Below are 17,813 nucleotides of genomic sequence, written 5' to 3' on the forward strand. Positions count from 1 at the left end.
CCAAGGGAATTGCAGATGTCATAAATAATGCACATTGACAGATGTTCATGTCTACCTTTGATTAAAATGCAGATGACATCGATAATGCACATTGGCAGATGTTCATGTCTACATCTGACTCAAAAGAAGCCAGGAAAGTAACATTTCTGTTCAAGACAAAGAAAGTATCTTACAGTGGCAGCATCTTCTTTTTTAGAGATGTCTTGTAGAGCATCCTCTTTAGCGATGTCGTATACAGCATCCTCATTAGCGATGTCGTATACAGCATCCTCATTAGCGATGTCGTATACAGCATCCTCATTAGCGATGTCGTATACAGCATTCTCATTAGAGATGTCTTCTACAGCATCCTCATTAGCAATGTCTTCTACAGCATCCTCATTAGAGATGTCTTATACAGTGTCCTCATTAGCGATGTCGTATACAGCATCCTCATTAGCAATGTCTTCTACAGCATCCTCGTTAGCGATGTCATATACAGCATTCTCATTAGCGATGTCGTATACAGCATTCTCATTAGAGATGACTTCTACAGCATCCTCATTAGAGATGTCTTATACAGTGTCCTCATTAGCGATGTCGTATACAGCGTCCTCATTAGCAATATCTTCTACAGCATCCTCATTAGCGATGTCATATACAGCATCCTCGTTAGCGATGTCATATACAGCGTTCTCATTAGCGATGTCGTATACAGTGTCCTCATTAGCGATCTCGTATACAGTGTCCTCATTAGCGATCTCGTATACAGCATCCTCATTGGAGATGTCTTCTACAGCATCCTCATTAGAGATGTCTTGTACAGTGTCCTCATTACAGATGTCATATTCAGCATCCTCAATAGAGATGTCTTGCACAGCATCCCCACAGGGAGCTAGGAGAACACAGAGTAAAGGTCGGTGCCCTGGTGGTGGAGACTGAATCACCCAGGGAGCTTGCTTGGTGTGGTGCATGGAGGTGGCTGATCACAGCATGGGCTGAGCTGATGCTGGGCCATCCTCCCGGGTGGTCCTGCACCAGTGAAGCTAAGGGATGTGGCTCAGAACACTTTCTGCAGTGGGAATCAGTTTCCAGGTTCAGATATGCATTATCCAGAGAAGTGGGGAAATATAAAAAAAAAAAAGAAATTGACAAATTCATGAAAAGCCTTCCATGAGTGCAAGTGTGATTTTTTGGTTAACCACTTTACATTCAGTATGCATTCACACGTACAAAATATTTTTACAAGAAATCAGAAATTTTAATTTTTGTCAGTTATATTAAATCTAACTTAGCTGTTAACATAAAGATTCTATCTTATTTACTCTGTGGTCTCCGGAAAATCTAGCACATAGTAAGTAGACCAAAATATTTATTAAATGAAAACACAGAGCAGGGATGGGGGGCTGGTAGGCACCTGATTACCTGGATGATAATAAACTGCACAAAACTTTGGTCAGATTAATATTGAAACTGCCTTTTGCTTGGGCTCTTTTACCTTGAGGAAGAAGGATGATCAAGAAGATGAACAGGAAAGAAATGAGAAACAGAGGCCTTTGCTTAGTAGCTAAAGGCCACCTTCTGTAACATGAAATAGTCTACAAGTGGCTTTGAACTCTGCTGTGATTCAGTGACAGAGTTCCCTCATGTCTTCTACCCAGGTTGAAGTCCAGCGACATTGCGACTGTCTTCTTTACAACTTGCAAGACATGCTGCTTCTGCATTTGCCTGTTGTATGAGATTTACACTTGTTTTAAAGCCACATTTTGTTTCAGTTGGGCTGGTGGCCATACACCGCACTAGCCAGTCAATAGTGAGATGGCTCCTCATGGAGGCGGCTTGACTTGAGGCTGAGGGTCTTTTACCCACATGCATAAGAGAGTTGCCACGAGGGGACGGAAGCCAGGCTAATAACCAAGTGCTGCACAGAGTTCCCATCTGTCCCTCCTCACCATTTTCAGCTGGCAGGATTTGAGCATTTTAGGGCTTGGGAAGATAGTATTACTAAATCTACTAAAATACATCACCCTTCCTTATGGGCTTTGTCCAGTTGCTGAGCAAATTAACTTCAATACTGAAGTGGGCCGCACTGGCCTGCGTGGTCCCCCACTCCTCTTAGAATTTGTGAGCTTGGGGCCTACTGGAGGATGGGAGGTGGGAGGAGGGGGAGGATCAGGAAAAATAACTGATATTAGACTCGATATATGGATGATGAAATAATCTGTACAATAAACTCTCATGATACACATTTACATATGTAGCAAACCTGCACATCCTGCACATGTACCCCTGACCTTAAAATAAAAGCTAAAAAAAAAAAAAAAAGGATCTGTGAGCTGACCCAAACCCCCGGGGATCTTTGTGCTTTTGGCCGGCCTGTGGGGAGATGTGCCTAGAACCGCCCTGGGTTGTGTGACACGGAGGCCACTTTATGATGATGGGCAGTGTCTGGGGCCTTTTGGGCTCTGTGCTTTAGGGCTTATACATGAATGCTGGACTCCCTGCATGGTGGCAAACACCCCATGACTAACTGCATGTCAGCGTCAGCACAGGCCCACACTCCTGGGTTCATGTTTTCAATTTTTCATTCAGGAACTCGGGAGCTGGGGCCACCCCCTTGGCCCTTCAGGTTCTCCACCTGAGCAGTGGGGATAATAAGCCAGACCCAGGGATGGCTCTGGTGAGGGTGGAGGAGTCACTGTACAGAGACAGTGGGCAGGGGGTGGATTTTATTTTTAGAAGTGGACACCTGCGATTGGGTTGTATAAATGGGAAATCTCTCCTGAGGAAACACACAGCCTCATCTGTACAGAAACGCACACACTCACACCACGTGATGCAGCCTCACATGAGACACCACGAATCCTCAAGCACCCAAGTCAGCACCACCCAAAAGGGAGCACAGCTGCTTCCTCAAAAATTGGCCATAATATTTCCCTGGGGAATTCAGGTTTTTAAAAAACATTTCCACTGTGCTTATTCCTATCCCAATCCCAGGATCAGGGTGGCTCTTCACATTGAAACCTGCAAGGATGCCACACCTTTCTTGCCATCCAGATTGTTTTCTCAGTAAATAATTCCAGAATACTTACTAGAGTCACACCCCAGAGGGGCCGCCTGCACCACCTGCAATACAGAAACAAAGCTTTATGAAGGGTATGTCGTGTTGTGGATTGTTTGCACAAGGCTGTTTCTCTCAGTGAATATTGAAGACTTGATCAGAAAGTGTAGTCAACCTCAAGGCCCCCCATACAAGGGTAGGATACACACTGGAAAAGACATCAGCTTCTGGGTGGTGGATCTCTCAGATCCACGTAGGTTGGCAAGTGCAAAATACTGAATCCAAGGAGAAGACATTGCTTCCAAGGACAAGGGCCCCAAGGATACAGTCTACAACCTGAAGCTGTCACAGGTATATGCCATTTTGGATTACGTATCAGTTGCTAAGAGTCACTTCTTCCACCCCCTCAGAAAACTGCATTTAATACCTGTAATGTACATTGTCATTTTTTCACGTGTAAAGTCAGTTGAAAAATAAAGATGCCAAGAAAGGAACATTTCTATTTCAGAGAAAGCAAAGCAACCTTACCCTTGTGTTGACCGGCCTCTCTCCATCTCCTCTGTCCTTGTGAATTAGAGACTCCTCAGAGGCTAGGAGGACACAGAGCAACAGTTAGTCATAGATGCTTTTGTTCATGAGTTATTCAGGGAGCTCTGCTTAATGTGGACAACAGGACAGTGTGTGTGGATGTGTTTCATTAAAAGCACAGCTTGAGCTCCTGCTAAAAATCTTCCCTTGTGGAAAGACAGGCAAGAATGAGGAGTTGAGGAGCAAGAAATGGAGTCCCTGGCATTTTGCTGATGGCAACTTAAGGCAACAGGAATGAGTCAGTCTACAAATGGTACTGAAGCACACGCTATAGTTTAATGAGAGTCCCACTGCTCACACTGTGAGGTTTGAAACCCAGTTAAATGGTTTTCTAAACCCCTTAAAACAATATTAACTTGTAGGATTTATGTCCCAAGACCATTTTTGTGGAATCCTCTGAGGATCCACAGTGGCTGTCACTGCAGTTATTATGTGTTTTAGCATTTTGCACTTGAATAAAAGAAAAGCTTAATAGACAGACAGGATTCAATTCTAGGCAAAACAGTCTACTGTATTTATTCACTAATCCTTTGTTATAACTGCCGACGGGAGAATTACAAACACTGAAATTATATCCTTTAAGATTAATTAAAGCATAATTATTAATCATACAATATTTTTTCATCCAGACCTCCTTTTCTTTGTCATGCATGCATATTAATTGAGGCTGGAGACTATCTATGCTTGTTCAGGCCAGCCAACGTAGGACAGTTTACTTCAAGAGAGGAGACATGGGTTGAATGCTGGTATGTTTTAACTGCAGCACAAACCGTTGCAACAAGTGTGGTGAACGAATCACCAGATGGCCCTTTGCTGCTTTCTTTGTCATTGTGCCTTACGTGGAGCTTGCAGGATTTGATTATGCCTTTGTTTTGTTGTGATAATACTTTCAACTATTTCCAAAATATTGCTTCAGTCTTATCTGAGGTCAACTGCTGAGAATTTCATACAAATTAATGAAGTTTATGAATCTAAAGTTCTACACAAAGGGGGAAATATTTGCAAATCATTTATCTGGTAAGAGACTAAAATTTAGAATATATTTTAAACCTTCCAAAAATCTACAACAGCAAGCTAACACAATAAAAATCAGACAACTCTTCAAAAATGGGTAAAAGACTTGAATATATATTTCCCTAAAGAAGATACACCCAAGGATAGTAACACAGGAAAAGCTGCTTAGGACCATTAGTCATTAGAGAAATGCAAATGAAAAACACAAGTAGACACCAATATACACCTACTAGAATGATTTAAAGGAAAATAAGTGTGAACAAGGATGTAAAGAAATTGCAACCCTGATACATTGCTGGTAGAAATGGATAAAATTGCAGCCACTGTGAAAAACAGTGGTTAAATACAGAACTCTTGTTGGACCCAGGAACTCTACTCTTAAGTATATACCCCAAAGAATAGAAAACAGAAATCAAAGAGATATTTGTATATAATGTTTGTAGTATCACTTTTCACAGGAGCCAAAAGGTGGAAAAGTCTAACCATCAATGAACAAATGAATGTAATAAAAGCAAGGTGGTCTACATGCAGTGGTACATCATCCATCTGTAAAAAAGGAACACAATTTTGATAGATGATACAATGTGGGTGGACATTGAGAACATTATGCTTAGTGAAATAAGCCAGACACAAAAGGAATATAGTGTATAACTGTACTTGTATGAAGTGCCTAGAATAATCAAATTCATACAAGAGAAAGCAGGATAGGAATCACCGTGGGCTGGAAATAGGGGGAAGGTGCTATATTGCTTACTGTGGACAAGGTTTTGTAAGAAATTATCGAAATTGTGGGTGTAGATAGTGGTGTTGGTTATGCAACACTGTGAATATTTTGAATGCCACTGCGTGCATACTTTGGTTAAAAGGTTAAAATGATAAATATTGTGTTATATATATTTCCCCACAATAGAAAACACGCACAGCCAAGCCCAGATGCTAGTCTTGCTAGCAGCCTTCCTTTACCTTCAAAAGCGGGCTGAGGCTTGTCTATAATCTCATGATCCATTGGACATTCAAAGTCATCTGCATTGGAAGAGAAATTAATGGAGAGAGGAGAAAACTTGAGAATCCACACTACTCACTCCACAGGGCCAAGAACTCTGTCTCCCGTGCATTGCTGATCCATCTCAGTATTTCCTGTGACCACCTCCTTTTTCAACTGAAGGCTCTGCACCTGAAGGACTTCCCAGGTTTTTCACCTTGGCCTTGTCAGGACTGCTCCTGTCAGCTACTGTCCATTTCACCTCCATTCATGTCCATGCCACATCAGGCTGTGTTGTTCAAATGGAATGAATCTACCCCAAATGTCCCTTTCTGGAGGAAGCACCATTATGCTCTACCTCCAACACGTCCACACACACTGAGGCACCTCACTCACACAAGGTGTGTGTCCTCCAACAGTTTCATGCTGTAACCCCAGATAACTTTTGAAACCCAAGTCTTGTTGATTCCCCCTACCTCGGGTGCTCCATAGATGTTCATTTGTCTACAAAACACTGCCCCAAGCAATTAAATATTCCAAAGTGACCAGCAGAATTTGTATGTTAATTCTGACATTGTGTTGTTAGTACAAGTGTTTTTCCCCTTCAAATGTATGTCTTTGTTACTGATAATGCTTTTTTCAGCTATGTTGCCAAGCACATTTATATAAAAATATACTTAGATTGTTTTGAGAATTTGACAAAGATGATAGCAACAATGATAATCTCATTTGTTTTATACTAATTTGTATGTGTTACTTTCATCATTTCTTACATATTGGGGCCTACCACACATTGTGCAGTGAAATTAGTGCTATGCATCATAGTAGGAATATAAATTGGCAAAGCTAATTTAGAAAATAGCTCTCTTGTTTCTTAAAAAAATTAGGCCAGGCACAGTGGCTCATACCTAAAATCTCAGCACTTTGGGAGGCAGAGGTGGGTGGATCACCAGAGGGTAGGAGTTTGAGACTAGCCTGACCAACACAGCAAAACCCTGTCTCTACTGAAAACACAAAAATTATCCGGATGTGGTGGCATGTGCTGGTTGTCCCAGCTATTCGGGAGGTTGAGGCATGAGAATTGCTTAAACCGGGGAGGCAGAGGTTCCAGTGAGCCGAGATTGTGCCTCTGCACTCCAGCCTGGATCTCAAAAAATATACATATATATTGACCAAAATGTCATTATGCATTACATGACTGTATATGAATGCTCAAAGCTACATTACTCATCATAGAAAAAAACAAAAATAATTAAATGTCCATTAACTGAAAAATGAATAAACACTATCTGTATGAATAAACACATCAGACTATGAAGGAAAACAGATGACCAGCATGTGCTAAAGCATCAATTAACTTCAAACATAGTATGCTAAATCAAAGAAGTCAGATTCCAAATATATATATGTCCATTTATATTAAACAAGCAGAAAATTAATGGAGATGGAATATCATAGCAGTATTGCTTAGGGCTGGAGATGGGAGTGGGGATTGACTGCTAGTGGGCAAGAGAGAATTTGGGTGAGGGAAACATTTTTAAATTAGATCATGGTGATGGGTGCACACAGTATCATTTTAATAAAGCATCAAATTGTATACCTTTACAGTGGGCAAACTTTATGATGGGTTCACACCCAATATAGGTGCTAAAAATAAATTAATGTTATGGAAATTCTTGTCTGGTTTTTATCAAGTCAAGAGATATGCTGTTAAAGCAGTATTAATTCAAATGGTTGTCACAGGTCACTTAAAGTTTATGAGATAGTTGTCCTATAAATACATGGTAAATGTTATCCATGAATTTCCTGAATCTATTGCAATAGTCACATTTTTTCTCCATTAACCTCTTGAGGTAGCTAAGTTTATTTATTGCATTTTCAACATTAATCCACCATTTCACATTTTGAGATTAACTCACATTAGTCAGAATTTACAGTATTTTAAAATATCACAGAATTTAATTTACCTTATCTGGTTTTGGTTTCAAGACTATACCAGCCATTTCATTTAATTGTATGTGTAGGGTATTCTAATTTATGGAAAACTATTACATCTTCCTTGATTTTTATTTTTAGAAAGTACTTCTAGGGATTTATGTGGTAGAGTCCATGGAGAATTGTTTTAATTCTTCATTCATATCTTCAGTGGGCATAAGATTGGTCATATTGGTCATATTTTTCTGCTCAGATTTCAATAAGAAACTTGTGGAAGAACCTGAAGGGTGGGATCTTTAGAGGGAGCCTGAGACACAGCAAGACAAGCTAAGAAAGAGGGCAGTGCCACAGCAGAGCTGCTATTGATGCCCCTCACCTAGATTCCAGAAAAGACATCCAGCTGTAGTCACTGAGGTGTAGGAAAACAGTGGAGCACCCATCAGAGAAAGCAGTGCCCAGGAACAAGGAGGCACTGATGGTGGCAAGGGGAAAAGACAGCTGCCATGAGGCTGTTCACATGAGGGTCTCGGGCTGCACAGATACCTACGCTGGCTGAGGGATCCCGGTTTTCATAAAGGGTGTGGCCCAGCCAGGCCACCAACAAGCAGTTAACAAACAGTAGTAATACGACACTTTCCAAAGACCTTACTTGAGTAACACAGTGATCCTCACAAATTTCCACAGGATGGTTGCACAGTTCCTCCTGCTGTAGGACACAGAGTCTGCCTGAGGTCACAGGGGGTAGGTGCAGACTCTGAAGATGCACTTCGGTCAGAGACTCTGCTGAACTCTGCCTACTGAGGGCCTCTGTCCTGTCTGCTGACCACAGGTCAGAGGTGCAGGCTGCACTGGGGAGTGAGAATGTCACCTCTCAATGTTAGGAAAACTCCCTGCCAGAACTGAGAATGGCCCTTTCTAAGCAGAAAGCAAACTCAGACTAAAGAGGGAGGCAGAACACATCAGGTTGGCAGATTGCCAAAGATTCACTCAGGGAAAGCCCACATCCTGGGCCATCTTGGGAGGTGGCAAGATGAGATAGACCACCGCTTTTGCAACACATACCCGACAACAAAAAATCAACAACTGTAAAAGAGCCAGAAAATCCCCAAATATTTACAAATTAGCAATGCACCTTTAAATAACTCATGGGTTAAAGAAGTCTCAATAGAAAATTAAAAATACCTTTAACTACATTAAATGAAAATGTGACTTGACAAGATTTCTGGATGTAGCAAAAGCAGTCCTTAGAGGGAAATTTATAGCATTGGATGCAATATATTAAAAATCACAAGATCTAAAATCAGTAATATCATGTTTCAATTAGGAAACTGTAGAAAATAAAGGAATGCAACGTAAAGCAAGTAGAAGAAGTAAGAGGCAACATCACAGAAGTCAATAAAGTTAAAACACTGAAGTCATCAGAAAATCAATAAAAACAAAAGCTGGTTCTTTGAGATGCTCATTACAATGAATGAACTTCTATGCAGGCTAACCAAGAAAAAGAAGATAACACAAAGGACCAATTTCAGAAATGAAACAGGAGCCATCTCCACTGAACTGTTGGGCATTAAAAGGATAATCAAGGAATATTATAAACAATTCTATGACCGCAGTTTGATAACCTCAGTGCAATGTCTCAAGTCCTTGAAAGACAATCTTCCCAAGGTCATACTAGAATCCTAGATAATTTGAATAAACTTATGTCTATTAAATAAGTTGAATTCACATTAAGAGCATTCTGAAAAAGAAAACACCAGACCCAGATGAGTTCTAATGAAATCTACCTAATTCTTCAACAGGTGAATACAAAGACAAAAATCCATTTAATGCAATATTATTTGGTGATTTAATGTGCCAATTTATACCATTAAGACATAAAAAAGACATGAAGGAAACAAATATACATCAATTTAGTGAAATAAATTCATCTGAAAAAGCTACATAATATATGATTCCAACTATATGACATTCTGGAAAAGGCAAAACTGAAGAAACAGTAAAAATATTAATAGTTGCCAAGGTTTCTGGAGAAAGAGGACAGAGATTAATGAGAAGAGGGGATTTTTAGGGAGGTGAACATATTCTTTATGAAACCATAATAGTGAACACATGTTATACATATTTCCAACTTCATATAAATGTGTAACAGAAAGAACATTATGCAAATGATAGATTTCAGATAATAATGTGTCAATATTTTATCATGATTTTAGCAAATGTACCACAATAATGTAAGATGTTAGTAATAGGTAAAATCAGGAAGTGAGGGCGAGAAGACAGAATAATATGGGAACTTTATTATGTGCCCTTTTTTTTTTGAGATGGAGTTTCACTCTTGTTGCCCAGGCTGGAGTGCAATGGCGTGATCTTGGCTCGCTGCAACCTCCACTTCCCAGGTTCAAGTGATTCTCCTGCCTCAGCCTCCTGAGTAGCTGAGATTACAGGCACCGCCATCACACAGGGCCAATTTTTTGTATTTTTAGTAGAGATGGGGTTTCACCATGTTGGCCAGGCTGGTCTCCAACTCCCAACCTCAGGTGATCCACCCACCTTGGCCTCCTAAAATGCTGGAATTATAATCATGAGCCACCACACCTGGCCATATGCTCAATTTTTATGTCAATTAATTTATATGTATTTAATTTATATTAATTTAAAAATAATAATATAGCACCACTCTTTCACGGAGATCTATGCTAATGTTTAACAACCAGGTAAGTTCTAGACACTAGCTTGAAACATTGTCTGTCATTAAACATGAACAAAAATTGACTTTTAAGTGGATATTTACTTTTGCGGTTGTAGTAATACTTACTGATTACGTAAATTAGAATTCTGACACATTAAAAAATGTGGCTTAATCTCTTCATAGTTTCCTTTTTACATATGGGACACTGAATACTCCCCACAATTGCGATTCTTGAATCAACTTAATGAACTTCCACAGTACCTTCTACAGGGTATACCTCCTTCTTTACCCAGAAACCATGAGGTCTCTGAAGCTGAGTGGTGGACACGGCGTATCTTCTTATAATCTCTATCAGAGAAGATGCTGGTTAATGCATTTACAATAGAGAGGGCTGTTGACATCTTGCTGACAGAAGACCAGAGGGAAAATAGTTATAATCTGTTTTAAGTTTAAACTTATGATCCTGTTCTTTACAGGCTTCCAAGCAGAGCCTGCTGAATCAAAGTGATTCAGTGAGCACTCAACACCTCTATCAGACAGACTGTAGGCAGTGCCTTCACGGAGAGGAGAACACAGCAGGATGACTGCAAGTGCAGGGCTGGTGCAGAGTGGGGACCCGGATTCAAATTCCACTAAGCCATGTGGACCTGGCAAGCTCATGTCGTCCCTTTGCCGTCAGTCTTCTGCGCTCTCATAATGAAATTTTAGCAATAGTTTTTAGGCCCTACTTCTTAGTATCCCAGTACAGGGTTAAAAAAATCACTAAATACAGGAAAACCTTAAGAGAGGACTGGTACTTCAGTAGTGTTCTCTAAGTGTTTACTACATGCCAGGAGGAATAAGTTGGACACTTAGTGGCTGAATGTGGAGAGGATGCTTGGATGGGTCCGGGGCAGTGGCGCATGGTTTCCTATTCGGCTTTTCCGTGGGCCTGATGCCTTATGGCTTATGGAGAACATCAGCCCTGCAGGGAGGGCAGAGGAGGGGCTGTGGCTGAGATTTTACACTTGAGGGTGCTGACATTCAGAGATGAAAAGTGACGAGTAGAATCCCAACCCCAATGAGTGAAGGATCTGAGATGGGAAATGTATTTGGTTCCCTAGAGACAGAGATTCCTGAACAACTGACACCTCTACATCACGCCCTCTGCCAGAGACCCAAGAGACCCCCTCACTGTCTTTCTCCAGTCCTCCTAGCCCGAGGTGTGTGGGTGGACAAAGGTGATGCTCTGGAGGAGATGCCTGAGACAAGGACCGGTCCTTAATGATAAAGAATTCTCCTTCCTCTTTCAGATCCTTGACCTCCCCAAGATGACAGTTTATTTTAAAGGCTGTCATCTTTGTGGCCTTCCTCCCCTCTCCCTTCACCCTGTCAGCTGCCTCTCAGTGACTGTCTCCTCCAGTGACTACACTGAGGGACCAGGGTCTGCTTGCCTCCCAAGGCTGTTCAGACCTTCTGACATTGCAAAATGATTGTCAAAAGATGGGTCTGCAAAGAGTAACTTCCCTTCCACGGATCAAACCTGAATATGCAAGCTACTTTGAATTAACTGGAAAAGTGGCCATGTGGCTGATGCTTTGGTGGTTTAATGAATTAAGTCTGCCACCCCCACTGCCTCCTTCACTATTGATCAGAGCTGCCTGCAATAAGGTCGGGCTGAGAATGGGCAGTGGCTGCGCCAGCTCTGGGTGTGCCTTCTCCACTCATTCTTTCCACATCCAAATTCAGTTTCTGATTTATACACTGCACATCCATCCCTAGACCTTGCTGTGGCAGGGGACAGAGTCCTGTCTCTTCTTAGGGAGACCTCTCCATAGCCACAGGACCTTCTCTGATGTTCACCCCAAGTTCTGTTTTCCTCTGTCACCAAATGTCCCTTGCATTAACCCAATGGCCCTCTCTTCTCCCAACCCTTCAACAATGATCTCAGAAAGCCACTGATTCTCTCCCCATGAACCCCAGTGAAATCCCCCCAAAAAATCCTGTTTTTCTTCCTTTCTGAGAAAAAGTCTGATGCTAGATTGCTAATGTTTGTCTTCAGGGTTTGACTTCTACCTTCAGAAAAATGTTTCTGTCCTTCCCCTTTTCTGTAATGTCTGTTATTGCAGGAGTGCAATCAAGATTCTCTGGAAATAATCAGGCAGCAAGGCTGCATTTACTCTGTGTGTTCTCTGGAAGTGTGTTCGCAAGATTGGTGCTATGTTTATTTTACTGTTCAGTAGAAATAAAAGGAAGCCACGTGGTCCTGATTTGCATTGTGAGTTTTAAAGATTCTTATATTTTAGTTGTCTTTTTCAAAACTCTAGGTATTTTTTAATGTACAGCTTGATGTTTTCTTCTAGATACTATAAATATATGTATTACCCACATTATCTATTTCTCTGTATACTTCTGTGATCCCCTGCTTGCTCTCAGAGACATCCTAAATCCAGAAAATGGAGACCTCATTTTCCTTTCTCAGAGCCTTCTATGTGACTTAGAGACTACCATGTCCCTGGCTTTAAGACTAACTCCATATCACAGAGAGGCAACTTAGATCTTTCTTCCCAGAAGTCCAGTAGTCTTCAGAGGACCCCCCATTCTTACACAACTAGTTTATCCAGGTCTCAGGCAAAAGCCCCCAGTATTTTGTAAAATTTGAGCTATCACAACTTTACAAGCTTTTATGTTATTACAAAGCTTTGTCCTCTTTTAGTGAGGATTTTAGCAACCGTGACCGAGTTAATAAAAAAGAGAAGGAACTACTGGAAGAAAGCATGGAAAGAATGCATGAGGTAAAATTCAACCTAGAATGAGCAGTCTCACTCACTAACCTCACCATTGTCTTATGGGTTCAATGGACCTGTGCAATCCTTTGCTCTGTTCCCTCCATCACCTTCCTGTGTAATTGTCCTCCACAACGCACATAATAGGAACACAGCACAGGGGAGTTAATCATCTCTTTTATCCTCCCCTTCAGGCTCACAAGTAAGTTTATAGTAAAAGCCTTTTCAAATGACTGCTTTAACTGCTGCTACCGCCTGTCCCATGTATCATCAGTTGAATCTCTCATGTGACTTTAAGCAACCCTTTATTGAGAGACAAGATTCAATACTAGGGACAATATTCTAATGTAGTAAATCATTGATTTTATGTTACGAAGATCGTCAGTTATTGAAAATGTGTAAATAATGAGGCCCAGCCTTATTCTTCAATGCTGTGTGTGTAAATCCACTGAGCGTGCTGACCCCCACGCCTGCACCCACCTGCTAACACAGGGAGGGCCCATCCAGAAGGGAGGCTCAGCTCCAGCACTGACGCTCTCCCCGCCAGCTTCATAAGAGAGTTGCCACAAGGATGACGGATACCTGGATAATAGCCAAGTGGTAATTTGAGTACTTAATAGTCATGATCCCTAAATTATGTAGCTCAGAGGGCTTGTGGTGATAACTCTGTCCAAGACTCTAAAGCATTTCCCCAATTCTTATTGGACTTGAGCCATGTCTTGAGGAGAGACCAGCTATGACACACAGGCACCATATTGTCCTACTTAGTGCCTCCCTTAGTGTTGCAGAACCTGTGACTTGATCAGAAACATGGGCTTTCTATGTCTGTTTCACACTAAGGACTATGTGACACCTGCAGGGAGATGCCTACATAGCTACCTGGATTCTGAGATCACTGAGGCTCTCTTATGTGAGGGATGGTGTTTGGGATCTCTGCAGGCTTGGGTAATTCCAGGCATAGAGGGTGCTGGAACTCCCTTGCATGGTGAATAGTGATCCTTTCAACATTAGCACCGTATGAGTAAACATCTTGGCTCCTCACTTCATAGCAAGTGAGCCAGGGCACATTTATTTATGTGGCTTAATTTCTCCATCTGGTATGTGGATTCAATAAACAAGCTCACAGCATATGGGCATGGGGAGGTTTGAACTAATGTAAGTAAAATGTGTGGTCTGATTTGTTAAATTAAGAAAAATGGCACTGAGAGTTGTGTTGGGTAAACACAACATTTTTTTCCTAGGGGAAACACACATAGACACACATTCACAAGCAAATCATGCAGACTTGCACATAGACCACCCCACCCCCCCACACTAATACACACACTCCCACACGACCTAATGTGAACGTCACCTAATGTGAATACCACCTAATGTGAACATGTTCCCAGGAACTATACATAGATAAAAAGTGTTTGTCACCTGGGAAACCAGTTTCTTTTACTATACCCCCCCCATCCTCATTCCCACCAAGCGTCTTAGATCATGGAGGCTCTCCAGACAAAAGCCAGCAGTTAGGCTCCACATTTCCTACAGAATCTTTTTCTCACAGCCAGTGAGCGATTCCAGAATACGTACCATTGAATGTGCTCCCTGAAGTCACCTGTAATTAGAGAAGGAAAACACTCTGAGAATCAGGCCATGCTATGGATGGCTCGCACAGGTCTTTTGCTCACTTGGAAACTCTGGGTAACCAAGATTGGAAAGAACATTCAAATCAAAAGCCCCAACTCTAGAGTAGAGTTCCCGTAGGAAAGCACAGGAGTTTTCTTGAAGAATGTTTCTGTCTAGATAATTTTTGGGTGGCAATTGCAGAATTCTTATCTAAAGTGGAAAGCTTGTTCCTGAAGAAAACATCCCTTAACATGCAGTGTAGTTTCTGACACTGCCAATGTTGTACGTCCTCTGGAATCAGGTGTCAGTTGGTAAGATACACCTCCTCCATTCCCAAGGAAATATTATCTAACATCTATAATGTACTGGATAATTTTCCCATAGCTGATATCAACTGAAAAATAAGGGAACCAAGAAAACAACATTTACATCTTAGGCAAAGACAGGCTACTTTACCGTGGTGGTAGAGTAGGGCTTCCTTCTCGCCCACTTTCTGGAAGGCTCGAAGGAGTCACCTGGGGATGTGGAAGGACACAGCATGGCTGTCAGTTCATGGTGGTGCTACTCATAAATGACTCAGGGACTAGAACTTAGGGATGTGCCTGGTTAACAAGCATGGAATAAGCTTCTCCTGGACCATCCTCTTCATGGACCAAGGAAGGCAAAGAAAGCAGAAAGGAAATGAGAGTAGAGCCCTTGGCTTTCCAGGTAGTGGCAAATGAAAACAACAAGAAATAATCAAGCTCAAAATGAAAAAATACTAAAATACATGCTAGGATTCAACCATAGCATCCTGTCACTTCTTCAGACCCTTTAAAAGCCCAGCAGGACAGCCACTACCTTCTTGACTTCTACCAAGTCCCTTTCAACCTCCACAGACCCATATACACTGCTACTGAATTTATCTTGGAGGGTATAGTGTTCTGCCCTTGTTTATGTGTGAAGTTTTTTAAAACTAGATTTAATACCATGCACCAGCATTAATTTTATTTATTTATTTATTGTCTCAGTTATAAAAATAATTGGCCAGGCATGGTGGCTCACACCTGTAATCCCAGCACTTTGGGAGGCCGAGGTGAGCAGATCATTTGAGGTCAGGAGTTTGAGTCCAGCCTGACAAACATGGTGAAAACCCATCTCTACTTAAAAAAAAAAAAAAAAAAAATTAGCCAGGCATGGTGGCATGTGCCTGTAGTCCCAGCTACTTGGGAGGCTGAGGCAGGAGAATCCCTTGAACTGGGAGGCAGGGGTTGCAGTGAGCCAAGATCATGCCACTGCACTCCAGCCTGGGTGACAGAGTGAGACTCCTCAAAAACAAAAACAAAAACAAAACAGGCTGGGCACGGTGGCTCACGCATGTAATCCCAGCACTTTGGGAGGCTGAGGCAGGCAGATCATGAGGTCAGAAGATGGAGACCATCTTGGCTAACACAGTGAAATCCCGTCTCTACTAAAAACACAAAAAATTAGCTGGGTGTGGTGGCACACAGTTGTAATCCCAGCTACTCAGGAGGCTGAGGGAGGAGAATTGCTTGAACCCAGGAGGCAGATGTTGCAGTGAGCTGAGATTGTGCCACTGCAATCCAGCCTGGGCAACAGAGCAAGACTCCGTCTCAAAAAAAAAAAGTCCCCTAAAAATAATCAATTATTAAAGATTAGAAAATACTGAAATACTTATATTTTAAAATAATCACTATAAACATACATTTTCCATTTAGTCTTCCTTTGCCTTGTGTCAGCAGTCATCATGTGAGGGGCTGCCTATGTTCAGCCTAGGCAACCCACAGCGAGAGAGGGCATAGCAGGGAGATGGCCCTGGTGAGCGCTGAGGCTCTTCAAACCAGCTGCCAAGGGAGTTGCAACCAGGGTGATACAGGAGGCTAATTATTTAGTGGTAGTTTGTGTTCTTACTTGTCTTGTCCCCAGGTTGTGTAGCTCACAGACTTTTTTTTTGTTTTTTTAACATTTCTATAGGGGTCATTTGAAGTTCATAATGCCATCAAATATCAATCAAGGGTCTTTCCATTATTTACCAGCTTTGGGATATGTGCTGAGCAGTGGCCGAGCACTGAAAGAATGTGACTGGTTGTCCCAAGTGTTGTCCTCCAACTCAAAATCCTCAACCAGTTCAAAAGCATTTGGGCTTTTACATGCCTTTCACATAAAGACTATGACACAGCTAAGCTATTCATGTACTAATACCTGCCCTGAGCTATGTGACCACGGACACCACCCCATAATGTGGCTAGCGTGTAGGAACTCTGCAGGCTCAGATCATTCCACACATACACGCAGATGTTGGAACTCCCTTGCACAGTGACTTATGATCCCACGGCTGAGTGCTGAAGGCAGGTCAGTAGTTCAGAGCCGCAGCACTGGGGCCATATGCTTGGGTTCCCATCTCGGCTCTTTTGCTGAGGGGCTCATAAGCTTGGGCACATTCATCTCTGTCTTTTTCTGCCCAGCGAAAGGTGATAGTAAATCAATCATGCCATATGTCTGTGGTGATGGCCAAATGATTTGATGTAGGTAAAGTGTACAGTGTAAGTGCTCATGAGGCTTAATTATCAGTGAAATGACTTGCTTTAGATTTCACAGCTTAATAAGGCTCAGAGGCTCATTCAAACCCAGGATTCTGAACTCCCAAGCCATTGTTCTATGACATACACCTGCTTGGCCAAAACCAACCACTTTATCACAATTCAGACTCAGTTTTGAAAGAAGCAGATAAAGTTGTCAAAAGTGCTGTGTCTGCCTCAGCTCACACTCAGTGCCCTCCACACAAAGGGCACCACTGTCTGCCACAATGGCCCAGTGGCCTGGCTGGCACAGACAGTGGCACTTAGGACTGAGGGCAAGAGATCTCCAATCCCACCACTGTGGTGAGAGGGCATCACAGACATTCCAGGGTGAAGGCACAATCCACAGTGTGGGGTCCAGCTGCTGCCATGCAGACAGCTGTGCTTTTACATGTACAGGAAGGTCATTGAAGGCTCAGTGTTTTATTTCAAAAACTGAATCCCAAGCCCACATGTTATTATTCTGTGCTTCTTAAAATAAGTTATGAGAAGGGAAATAGGGTATCCCCAAATATAGCCAATAGTGAGAATTTCAAATTGAAGAGGGGCACGACTGATATGTTGAGAACAGACAGAGATTCCATTCTGTTTTTTTCTTTTTCAACTT

The 17,813-nt window shown here is 41.9% G+C and overlaps 1 protein-coding gene and 1 long non-coding RNA gene across 2 annotated transcripts in view; one reads left to right on the forward strand and one right to left on the reverse strand.

Moving 5' to 3' along the window:
* Positions 1-1,779, forward strand: part of LOC105480698 (uncharacterized) — a 33,980-nt gene extending 32,201 nt beyond the window's left edge. Inside the window, exon 4 of the long non-coding RNA XR_011613892.1 lies at positions 1,641-1,779. This is a non-coding gene — a long non-coding RNA (uncharacterized lncRNA). The remainder of the gene's footprint in view (positions 1-1,640) is intronic.
* A 1,248-nt stretch (positions 1,780-3,027) lies between these two features.
* The window catches only part of LOC105480780 (breakpoint cluster region protein-like), a 30,155-nt gene continuing 15,369 nt past the window's right edge, over positions 3,028-17,813 (reverse strand). The window contains exons 7-9 of the mRNA XM_071078925.1: positions 14,592-14,616; positions 3,569-13,595; positions 3,028-3,105 (exon numbers count right to left, since the gene is read on the reverse strand). The gene's annotated coding sequence lies outside the window, so the exon portion shown is untranslated. The remainder of the gene's footprint in view (positions 3,106-3,568; positions 13,596-14,591; positions 14,617-17,813) is intronic.

The sequence above is a fragment of the Macaca nemestrina genome, chromosome 15 (assembly GCF_043159975.1).
Source record: "Macaca nemestrina isolate mMacNem1 chromosome 15, mMacNem.hap1, whole genome shotgun sequence".
Lineage (NCBI taxonomy): Eukaryota > Metazoa > Chordata > Mammalia > Primates > Cercopithecidae > Macaca > Macaca nemestrina.